Source organism: Thrips palmi, unplaced genomic scaffold (genome assembly GCF_012932325.1).
Source record: "Thrips palmi isolate BJ-2018 unplaced genomic scaffold, TpBJ-2018v1 HiC_scaffold_6, whole genome shotgun sequence".
Taxonomy (NCBI): Eukaryota; Metazoa; Arthropoda; class Insecta; order Thysanoptera; family Thripidae; genus Thrips; species Thrips palmi.
In genome coordinates this window covers 22,487-32,551 of record NW_023144633.1, presented here as the reverse complement: position 1 = coordinate 32,551, position 10,065 = coordinate 22,487, and positions in this window count along the sequence as shown.

Genomic DNA, 10,065 nt, shown 5'->3' with positions numbered 1-10,065 from the left:
AAAAACAAACGTCGTTGTAAACCTTACGCTGTAAACCCCCAACAACAACCCCCCGGACGGTTTTACAGTGTTGCAGTGAACACAACAAAAAGCGGCAATCGGACCAGCCGGTCCACACCCTTTGCCCTTGTCGGCAAGTGTCTTAATTGAAAAAATAAAAACAACACAGTGTCCCATCTGGGGGTGGCGCGCCGTGGCGGGGACTGATAATCCCATTTCCGGCCACAAGTACATCATTGGGGCTGGCAGCCCCGTCCTCGCCACAGCGGAGGACCAGCGGACTGATTCCGAGGGGGAGTGCTCTCTCTCTCTCTCTTTCGCTCTCATAGGGCGTCCAGCAAGAGTGCGAGCGAGAGAGAGCGACGAAAGCACGGTTCGGAATGAGTCTTCAGAGGACAGACGGCGGATTACTGGTGCTGCTGGTGGGAGAGTCTCGGAGAGTCTCGGAGAGTCTCGGAGAGTCTCGGAGAGTCTCGGAGAGTCTCGCCGAGTGCAGCGTCAAGGACGTCAAGGACGTCAAGGACTGCGAGACAGCGGCGAGGGAGGCGTTGGGGCGACCCCCACCCACCCCGCCCGGCCCCCAGATGAGTTGCGTCTCTATTAGGTTATCTCTTTCGATGAGATTGCGCCAGGGGCGCGCGTTCAGACGCCCGGCATCGGCCCAAAATAATTAACACACGCCAAAAAAAGGAAGGAAAAAGGCCCTGGTGAATAAAAGCTTGCGGCTCACAGTGGTCCAGAAGACCGATGGGGGCGGACGAATTTCGAGACGCGTTTTGATCTCCAGAGTCGCTAAATGGGACTCGAACTGAACATGTAACCCCACCAATGGGTTCCTCTTTCGGAGAGCAATCCATTGGTGGGGTCACACGTTCGGTTCGACCCCTGTTCAGCGACTCTGGAGCTCAAAACGCGCTTAAAATTTTGGCCGTCTTCACCGGTCTTCCGGCCCGGCGTGCGGCTGTCGTCACTGCCCGCGAGGGATGGCCCGGGATGGCCGAGGGATGGCCACGCCGCTGTCAACACTTCCAGTGGCGCCGCGGGGGCGATTCCTCGCAGTGTAACGGCCTTAATTTCGGCAGGCGAGTCGGGCGAGACGACGCCCTGGGGCAAGCCCTGGGGCAGGCCGGCCGGGCCGGGCGAGCCTGCTGCAGAGCGCTCTGCCTCCCTCGCACTCACGGGGCGGTCCGCAAGGTCCACCGAGGTGCGAGAGAGACGGAGTGAGGCACGCGGTGCGGCGGCGTGCAGCACGTCGAGTTTGGCAGTGCGCCGCCTCGCTACTCGAGGCGAGGACGAGGCGAGTCGGGGGTGCATTTTAGGGCGTCCGGCCGAAGCGGGCCGAAGCCAGCGAGCCGCCACTGGTAATGAGGAAGACCCACTGCTCGAGAGTCGTTTTCGTCGCTCTGTCTCTCTCGCACTCATGGAGCGTTCCGCAGGGGTGCGAGAGAGACAGAGCGACGAAACGGTCCTTCGGCATCTTGGCTGCTGGACGCTCCCCCCTCCACCCGGCACAAAAAAACAACCCTCTCGGGAGAGACAAGTGGAAGACTCTCCGCACTGTGAAAACGTGTCGCCACCTTATCAGAGAGCCAGGGTAGCTTTCGGCGGGGGGCGCGGCAGGTGTTTCATTGTGAGCTTGTATTTGGCTTTGTTTTCGGCGTGGCGGCCCAGCCCCTCCACTCGCTTTGTTTTCGGTTTTCGGCAGTGCACACAGTGGGCCAGAAGACCGGTGGAGGCGGTCGAAATCCCAGACGCGTTTTGAGCTCCACAGTCGCTAAATGGGACTCGAACCAAACGTGTGACCCCACCAATGGATTGCTCTCTGAACGAGGAATCCATTGGTGGGGTCACACGTTTGGTTCGAGGCCCGTTTGGTGACTGTGGAGCTCAAAACGCGTCTAGGGTTTCGGCTGCCTCCACCGGTCTTCTGGCACACCGTGGTGCAGCCGTGTGCCGAGCCTCCCGCGGGGACTGGTGCCGATTAGCCTCGGGGAGGCAGCACGTCGTGGAGCATGAGGTGCAGGGCGCGGCGCGGCACGGCTGGGCAGACAAGCACCTCATTAAGGCCGACAGTGCAGCGCGGCGACATCCAGGCGAAGCGCGCGAGGCGCCCCTACCGGCCAAACTAGGCCCGAACCTCCGCCGCGTATATCGAGTTAAAGAGTAGCAAATCTGTCAGCAACACTAGTAAAACTAGGCGGAGCGTAACGCCTTTCGTGATGCGTACAGGTCACGTCTGACATTACTGAACACGTTTTATTTTTCTTCTAAACAGTGTGCGTTTTAAATAGGGCCATGCTGAAAGGTCAGGCTCGGGATAACGCGAGAGGCATTTCCCGACGGAAGCGGCCAATCCGATCAATGTTCCGGCCGGAAACGGGCACACCGGAAGGACAGGCCCAAGTAGGCAACCGAGAGAGAGAGAGAGAGAGAGAGAGAGAGAGAGAGAGAGAGAGAGAGAGAGAGAGAGAGAGAAGGAAAGAGAGTCGGCCTTGGGCGGAGAGAAGCCGTATTCGGATGGGGAGCGGCGAGGTGGGAGGGGGAGGGGGGAGAACCACTTTCTAGTGTCGACAAATTTCACTACCCACTTCCCTGTGTGGCGCTGCCGCCGCCCGACTCAATGATCCGCGCCACCGTCCCATGGTCATGGTCATGGTCCACGGTCATGGAGACCATGGTCCACTTTCGACCACGCGTTCGTTTATGGTCGCCAAGAAGGCCGCCACAAACACCCAAGCACTTTTCTTGTTGATACTGTTTTTAGACTTATAGTCCGCTACACTGACAAAAATACTTTTAGTAAAACCTTTGCAATAAAACTGAGTTTTCGATTCATAACATACATCACACCCTGAGGGTCATTATACTTTGTGATAGCAATGCCTTTCGATAACCACCCTCTTGCGCGATTTAATTACAAAATTTTTCCTGTTAATTTTTAATGCATGTGATGGTGGGTTATTATATTATCGCAAAATATTGCGATAAAAAATTATTTCAAAATTTAGTCATTGGACACTGCGGTTTGAATGGCAGTGGAGTAACTACTCGCCTCACGCACACAGCGCCAATGAGAGGGGGAGGGGCGGGCCGGGGGCGGGCCGGGGGCGGCGGCGGGGGGCCAGTGACGGCACCGGAGGGGGTGGGGGCGGCGCATTGATCGCCTGCCCCTCCACCCCGCCTCTCCGCCAAGGCCAGCTGCGCTAGCATAGTGCGTTCACGTGTGGTGAGGGGAAGGGCTGGCTGTGCAGCCCCTCCGGCCCCTCCACCCTTACAGTGGCCTTACGCGGCCCCCTCCGCGGCCCCCTCAGGGGCACGGTACAGAGCCGCCTCCAAAGGGGCCCCCTCCAAGGGCCCCTCGAAGGACGCGGCCCGCCCCTGGATGGATGGATAGATGGATGGTGGTGGTTTGGGGATGGTTCCCCCGCCTTGCCCAGAGGATCCTCCCCCCCTTTTCCCTAAACCAAACCCTCCCCGGGTAATGCAAGGCGGTCTACAATGCGACGGCGAGACTAACAACAATGACGAGAAGGAAAAACAATAACAACATGCATTTCTTACTTCAGGCGAAGCGCTGTATGACCTACCCCGCATACAAGAATTTTCCAAGTAGTACACAAAAGCTTGTCACCCAGAGCAAAAAATAAGTTACCTCGTAAATTTCTTTTTAGACTAGTCTTACGTTATTTTCAGTAAGGAGCGGTGAAACTTAATTGGAAAATAAATTGAGAGTGCCAAATTTCCTTGTGCCGAATTTCCTTATTTCAGCTTCCGAAGTCACGTGACGTGTAATGATGCTGTGCCGACACACTGACACGAGCAGCACGCAGCGCGACGCAGCGTGTTCGGCACCACGCCACTTTAAAGCGACGCTGCATTATTCAGACCACCTGTACTGACGCCGGGCCCGGCAGCTTCTCGGTAGACATCCCCCCCCCCTCTCTCTCTCTCTCTCTCTCTCTCTCTCTCTCTCTCTCTCCGTTGAATCGTCGCACGCCTATCTTATTCAAACGACCGCGATAAAGGCCACATTCTAACGAAAATGACGTCACCTTCGTCGAATAACAGTGGAGTGCGCCCGCCGTGCGTGGGGTAGGCCACCCGTGGCACTCGCCTGTCAAAGCACCGCCACGGTGCCTACCTTCCCGTGCTCCGGCCGCCGCATGCCAGTGGGGGGGGGGGGGGGGGGGAGTGTGTGGTTGGCGGGAGGCGAGACCCCGCTGACATTTCCCTCATTCAAAAGCAGAGAGGGAAGTGCTGTTCGCCGCCCCGCCCCGCCACGCCCCGCCCCGCCCCGCCACGCCCCGCACCGCCACGCCACGCCAACGCCGTCACAGGCAAAAGACGCCCAATCCCATGACATCCATCTGAAATTCGTTCGCGCCCACGTCGCGCGTGCTAGGTTCGCGTCGCGTACACCGTTCACGTCGACGAGGGTGGATGCCGCCGAGACGCCGTCCGTCTGCAGCGTCCACGCGGCTCGTCCCGCGCCCACACCGTTAATTGGCCGTCTCTCTCCCACGCACCGACGCGCACAAAGGCGGAAGGGAAAATCGGGAAGAAAAGGCGGGCGGATCTGCCGGGGATCGAACGCGGGACGCCCACGCCACCGCCCACGCGCGCTACCGACTCCGCTACGCCCTCGACGCGCGAGTTCTAGTCGCCCGGAGACGTTATCTGGTCGTCCGGCTCCCACGCGAAGGGAAAAGAGGAAAAGAAGACTCGGCGGGTAAAAAAGGGAAAAGTAAGAGGGGAATCTAAGTTTGCAAAGTGCCACGGAGAGCAGGAAGGAACGACACTATCAGAAAAAGATGGGGAACTCGCGAGGGTACCTCTGGCAGCATACACGTTGCCGAATGATTCCTCGCTTGAAAGAGAACCAAACTGGAGTCATAGGGGCACTCCGCCGCTCGGCCAGCCCAGCGCCACTGTAAGTAGGCACAAAGTGCTGCTTTGCCCCCCCCCCGTCCTTAGGCCGACTCTGGATCCGCCACTGCCGCACTGATCCGAGAGTCGTTTTCGTCGCTCTGTCTCTCTCGCACCTACAATGGACGCCCCGAGTGCGAGAGAGACAGAGCGACGAGGACGGCCCTCGCGGAATCAGCCTGCAGACGACACTGGCGTTGTTGGAGGCGATCCCGGCAGCTCTTTGCATCGACCGAGCGGCGCTGGCGGGTCTGGCGGGGCTGCGGGCGACGACGGTCCGAAAGGTCTAGGGCAGGGAGGCCCGCGGGGGGAGGGGGGGCGAGTATCCCGGCCAATTGTGGGTGCAATCCGCTCAATCAAGAGGGGCAGGGGCAGTGCGTGGGCGACGGGCGGCGATGGGGTTGGAAAGGGGGCGGGGGAGATCACACACGCACATACCATAGCAGCAGGACGGGCCAGATCAAAGACTCGGCTACATCAAAGTAGCCGGTAGCCGAGACGGGTTAGGAAGGCACCGAAGACAGATCCCGAGAGTCGTTTTCGTCGCTCTGTCTCTCTCGTACCTATACGAGACGTCCCATGGCGGAATGACGAAAAAACGCGCGCGAATCCTCCACTGAAAACGGAGGCAGCCGGGGCGTGGAAAGCAAACAACTAAGCAGGCACTATGTGAGCGGCGCCCCGCCCCGCCCCGCCACACCCCGACAGCGTGCAACAGGGGCAGAGCGATCTTCAGGCCGACAGGTTTCCGGTCGGGCAATCCACTATCCACTGTTAAAAAAAGTCAGAGAATAAATGCGAGTCCGTGTCTTATTCAAGAAACGAAAAAAACGTGTCATGTCTGCGGAGATTACTTGCGTATGTACGGTACTGACAAAGTGAACAAAAATTCGGAAATGTGCTGAGAGTGTGGGCAACGCCTTGGGGCGACCGCCGTCGCCAACATTGGAACGGGGCACACTGTAAAACGTCGTGAGAACGTGCTAGATGTGTCAAGACGTGTTACCAAACTGCAGGCGTTCCTGCCACATAAATAAATATGGAATGTGTTTAAATTTATCGAGTGCTGTTCCCCCTCGGCGGCCTCAAACGCGCGCCAATTTGAAACCACGACGCACTCCCGACTGGCTCCTGCCTTCCAATCTAAATTAGAAATCTCCCGCCGCGGCCCCATTCGGCCATTTGCGTGCACCTCTCGTGAGCCGAGTGCATACCGCACACACCCGCATTGATTTTTTTAAAAACCATCATTTATTATTCAAAGTTCAGGTTCGGGGGTGGGCAGCATGTCAATAGCAACACCACGCCGTGCGCACTCCAGTGCGCTTGTGTTTGCTTGTTTGTTTTTCTCGTGTGTGTGTGTGTGTGTGTGTGTGGATGAAAACAAAGCACTTAACAAAGCCATAGCACACACGAAAAACAATCGAGTTTTCATTGCTTTTTCTGAGACAATTTTTTACGCGGCATGTTGCTTGGCTTAAAAACAAAGTCGTTTCAGTTTTTTTTAATCAAGAATCTCTGCTGATGTCCTCGTGTAAATTTTGTTGTTGTTCTCTTTTCGGGAAGTAACTCCATAGTCTTTTAGAGCACGGACCACGCGCCACGCGGCACCGCGCGGTGCACTGGGAACAAATTGGCGTCGGTGGCTGTTTGGCCTGTTTGCCATTCCGTCTACAGTCGCGGCCAACTAATCAGGGCCGCGGCGTGGCGCCCGAGGCTGCCTGAGGCCTGGCCCCGCCTGGCCCCGCCTGGCCAGCCACTGCAGGGGCTTTAGATTAGTAAAGGTACACGGCAGGGCAAAGGCAAAGTTCCGCTCCGAACCCGCGAAACGGCGCGACCGCAAGGCGGGGTGCCCCGCCCCGCCCCGCCCCACCCCGCCCCGCCCCGCCCCGCGATGCAGACAGGTTCTTTGTTCGCATTCCAGGAACAGCGGAGGTCCCGAGGGAGCACAATGCTCCCGGTGTATCAGCACTGGATTACAAGTGCTTCCGATTGTCTGCCCTGGTATCGCCCCCCCCCCTCTTCCCCCCACCCCAACTTGGCGTACGTGGGCGTCGATTCCTTGCGTCAAGTTCAGCAGTTCGAAACTCGGATTGTACAGAATTAATTTTAGGCTGACGAGGCGGCTCTGTAAAGCAAACTTGGAACAGTCGCCAGGTCGGCACACCGGGGCCGTGCACCGCGGTGGTGCACAAACAGGTCGAAATGTGATCCAGATTAAATGTGTCCCACGGCCCGAACCAGGCTTTCATGTCCTGAGCCGCGCTCAGTGCTCACGTGACTGCAATAATGCCGACACGAACTACACGACACTGTAAGCGCCTGCAGCGCGAAGGGTAGGCCAGCCCGCCGAGCGTCTGTGCGTTGGGTTGCCTACCTGGGCTTCGCAGGCGGCATGCTCGGGGGACGAAGTCGACGAAGTCTGCGCGCGTCGCCTGAGAACGCACAGTGGGCCCGAAGACCGGCGCAGCCGGCCACAACTCTAGAAGGGTTTAGGTCCAGAATCGCTGAATGGGACTTGAACTGAGCGTGACCCCACCAATGGTTCAGAGAGCAATCCGATGGTGGGGTCACGCGTTCGGTTCAAGTCCTGTTTAGCCACTCTGGAGCTCAAAACGCGTCTATTTCGGCCGCCTCCACCGGTCTTCTGGCCCACTGTGGCACGTCTTCTGCACCACTGCACTGGACGAGGAGACCACGTGACCTTCAACTCACCGCCAGGGACAACCGCTGCAGCAACGCCCGGCTACTCAAAAACGACCGGGGGACGGAGTCCTCACCTGCAAACACAGAGACACGGTCATCAGTAATGAATCAGCAATGAGTCAGAAATGAATCAGCAATGAATCAGAATGATTCAGAATGAAATTCATTCTCATTATGAGCAATGAAACAGCAATGCATCACGAATGAATGAGCAATGAAACAGCAATGAATCAGCCACGAATCACCGATAAATCAGCAATGAATCAGCGCTGTCTTGGCCTATCCGATCATTCTTCGTCCCGCGAGCACCGCGTGACCGTCAAAAGCGTGACCGTGACATTGTGACGGTCACAGTGCACCAGAGCGACGGAACATTATTGCATTTGCTCTGCCAATAAGTAAGTTTGACAGCGGCGCGACGGCAAAAAAAAAGGGAGGGGGGAGGCGGGCGGAGTGCAGTCCGTGTTCCCTCTACGGGACAGGGGGCCCCTACTGGCCCCCTCCCCCTCCCCCTCGCCTTTATCGTTCTACGCGAACACGGCTAACTCGGCACTGCTCGGCCGGCCACCTGCCTCGCCGCTTCCCCTCCGAGGGGCCCCGACAACTACTACGTGTCGGCTTTGCCACGCTATGCCATGCACTTGGCAGGCTGCGGGCTGGGAGGCGTGGCGAGGCGTGGCGTGGCGTGGCGAGGCACCCGCAAAATCGCGCTCCTTTTTTTCCGCAATTTTGTTTTTGTTCCGTCTCTTTTTCTTTGTTTTCTTTTCCGCCGCCGCGCGGCTGGCTTGCCGCGACACCGCTGCTGCTGTGTGTATATATCGAAGCGCGAGTAAAAAGAGCGCGCCGGTAAAACGATGAATGATACATGGGAAAACGATTTTGGAGAGAGAGAGAGAGGATCGGGTAGTGAGTAAAAGTAAAACGAACAACACAAAAAGGGAAGCAAAAACGATGATTGGAACAGGGTATTCGAACCCGCGCCGAGTGAGGTGGCGCGGCTGGGCAGCCAGGATGATGAGCTCTCGCCATGCCTGGGCCGCCGCGGCCTGCAGTGTCTGGGAAAAAGGCGGAGGGGGGGGACGGTATAATGACTCGGATAGCTCCCTGCTGTTCCTTTGGCGGACGTACCACCGTCCGGGCCGGCCGGGCCCGGTGCTCCCCTGAGTGGCTGGTCGCTGATGATGCCTCGGCCACCCCATCTCGCCCCCCTCCCTCCCCGAGCTTAACTCAAGGGGCGAGGGCGCGGCTGTCTCCAGCACGGCCGGCACGGCCGGCACGGCCTCAGCCATTCTCGCCGGCCTCGGACCCGCAGGCTGATTCCGAGAGCCGACGCTCCGTCTCTCTCGCACCTCTACGGGGCGCCGCGTGAGTGCGAGAGAGACAGGGCGGCAAAAACGCCCCTCGGAATCTGTCTGCAGGCCGTGCCCCCTCGGCCCGCCGGCCACCCCGGCCACGCCGTTCCCCCACGACTCCATCTTCCCGCTTCTCATCTTGCAGGCCGGCCCCGCCATGGCGCGCCAGTCCTCGTGGAATTCGCCATGGAGCCCCATGGCCGTGCCGCGCCGTGCCACGCCGTGCCCGGCACCACTGAGCACCGAATTGGCGCGCTCCACGCGCGGGCGCCCCAGACAGCCGTTTAAAACGGCGCCAAAAAGAGGGCGACCCAGAAATGGAGCCGCAATCAGTCATGGGCGTCTCGTAGTCTCCCAGTGTGGTAGTCTGGCCGCGTCCCAGTCTCGTCGTCTCATCCGGGGCATGACTGGCAAGCCCCGTTTTGGATGCCAAAAACTGGCAACCCTGGCTCTAAAATACTGGGTGAAACAGGGCGAAATACAGGGTGAAACCTGGTGAGGGTGAAACCGGTGAAACCGCACGGTGCGGCGCGACAAAGTCGTTCGCCGGGGACTCGGGGACTTTCCAAATTGTGCTGTGAGCGATGCAATTTGCGTCGTCACGAGTTGTCGCGCCTCATTTACGGTGTGCAACACACAACACAATTACAACTTACCGTGTGGAGAGAGAGAGAGAGAGAGAGAGAGAGAGAGAGAGAGAGAGAGAGAGAGAGAGAGAGAGAGAGAGAGAGAAAGGGGGGAGGCCGACCGCAGCACACGGAATCCTTCTTCGTTTTTTTGGGGGGGAGAAAGGGAAAGGGCAGGGCGCAGGGCTGGAGCCAAAGGGTCGGAGGGGCCAGAGGGGTCGGTGGGGCCTGGAGGGTCGGTGGGGTCGCGGGGTGCGACGCCCCTCTCAGACATCGCACCGCAAGAAAGGGGGAGCCGGCTCTGCCCTGCCCGGCCCCGCCCGGCGGTCTGATTCCGCGAGCTCTCTCCCTCTCTCTCGCACTCACGGAGCGTGGGCCGCACAGGTGCGACAGAGACAGGCCGGCGGGAACCCCGTTTTGGAGCCAGCCCGCAGCCCGACATGCAAGGCACAGCC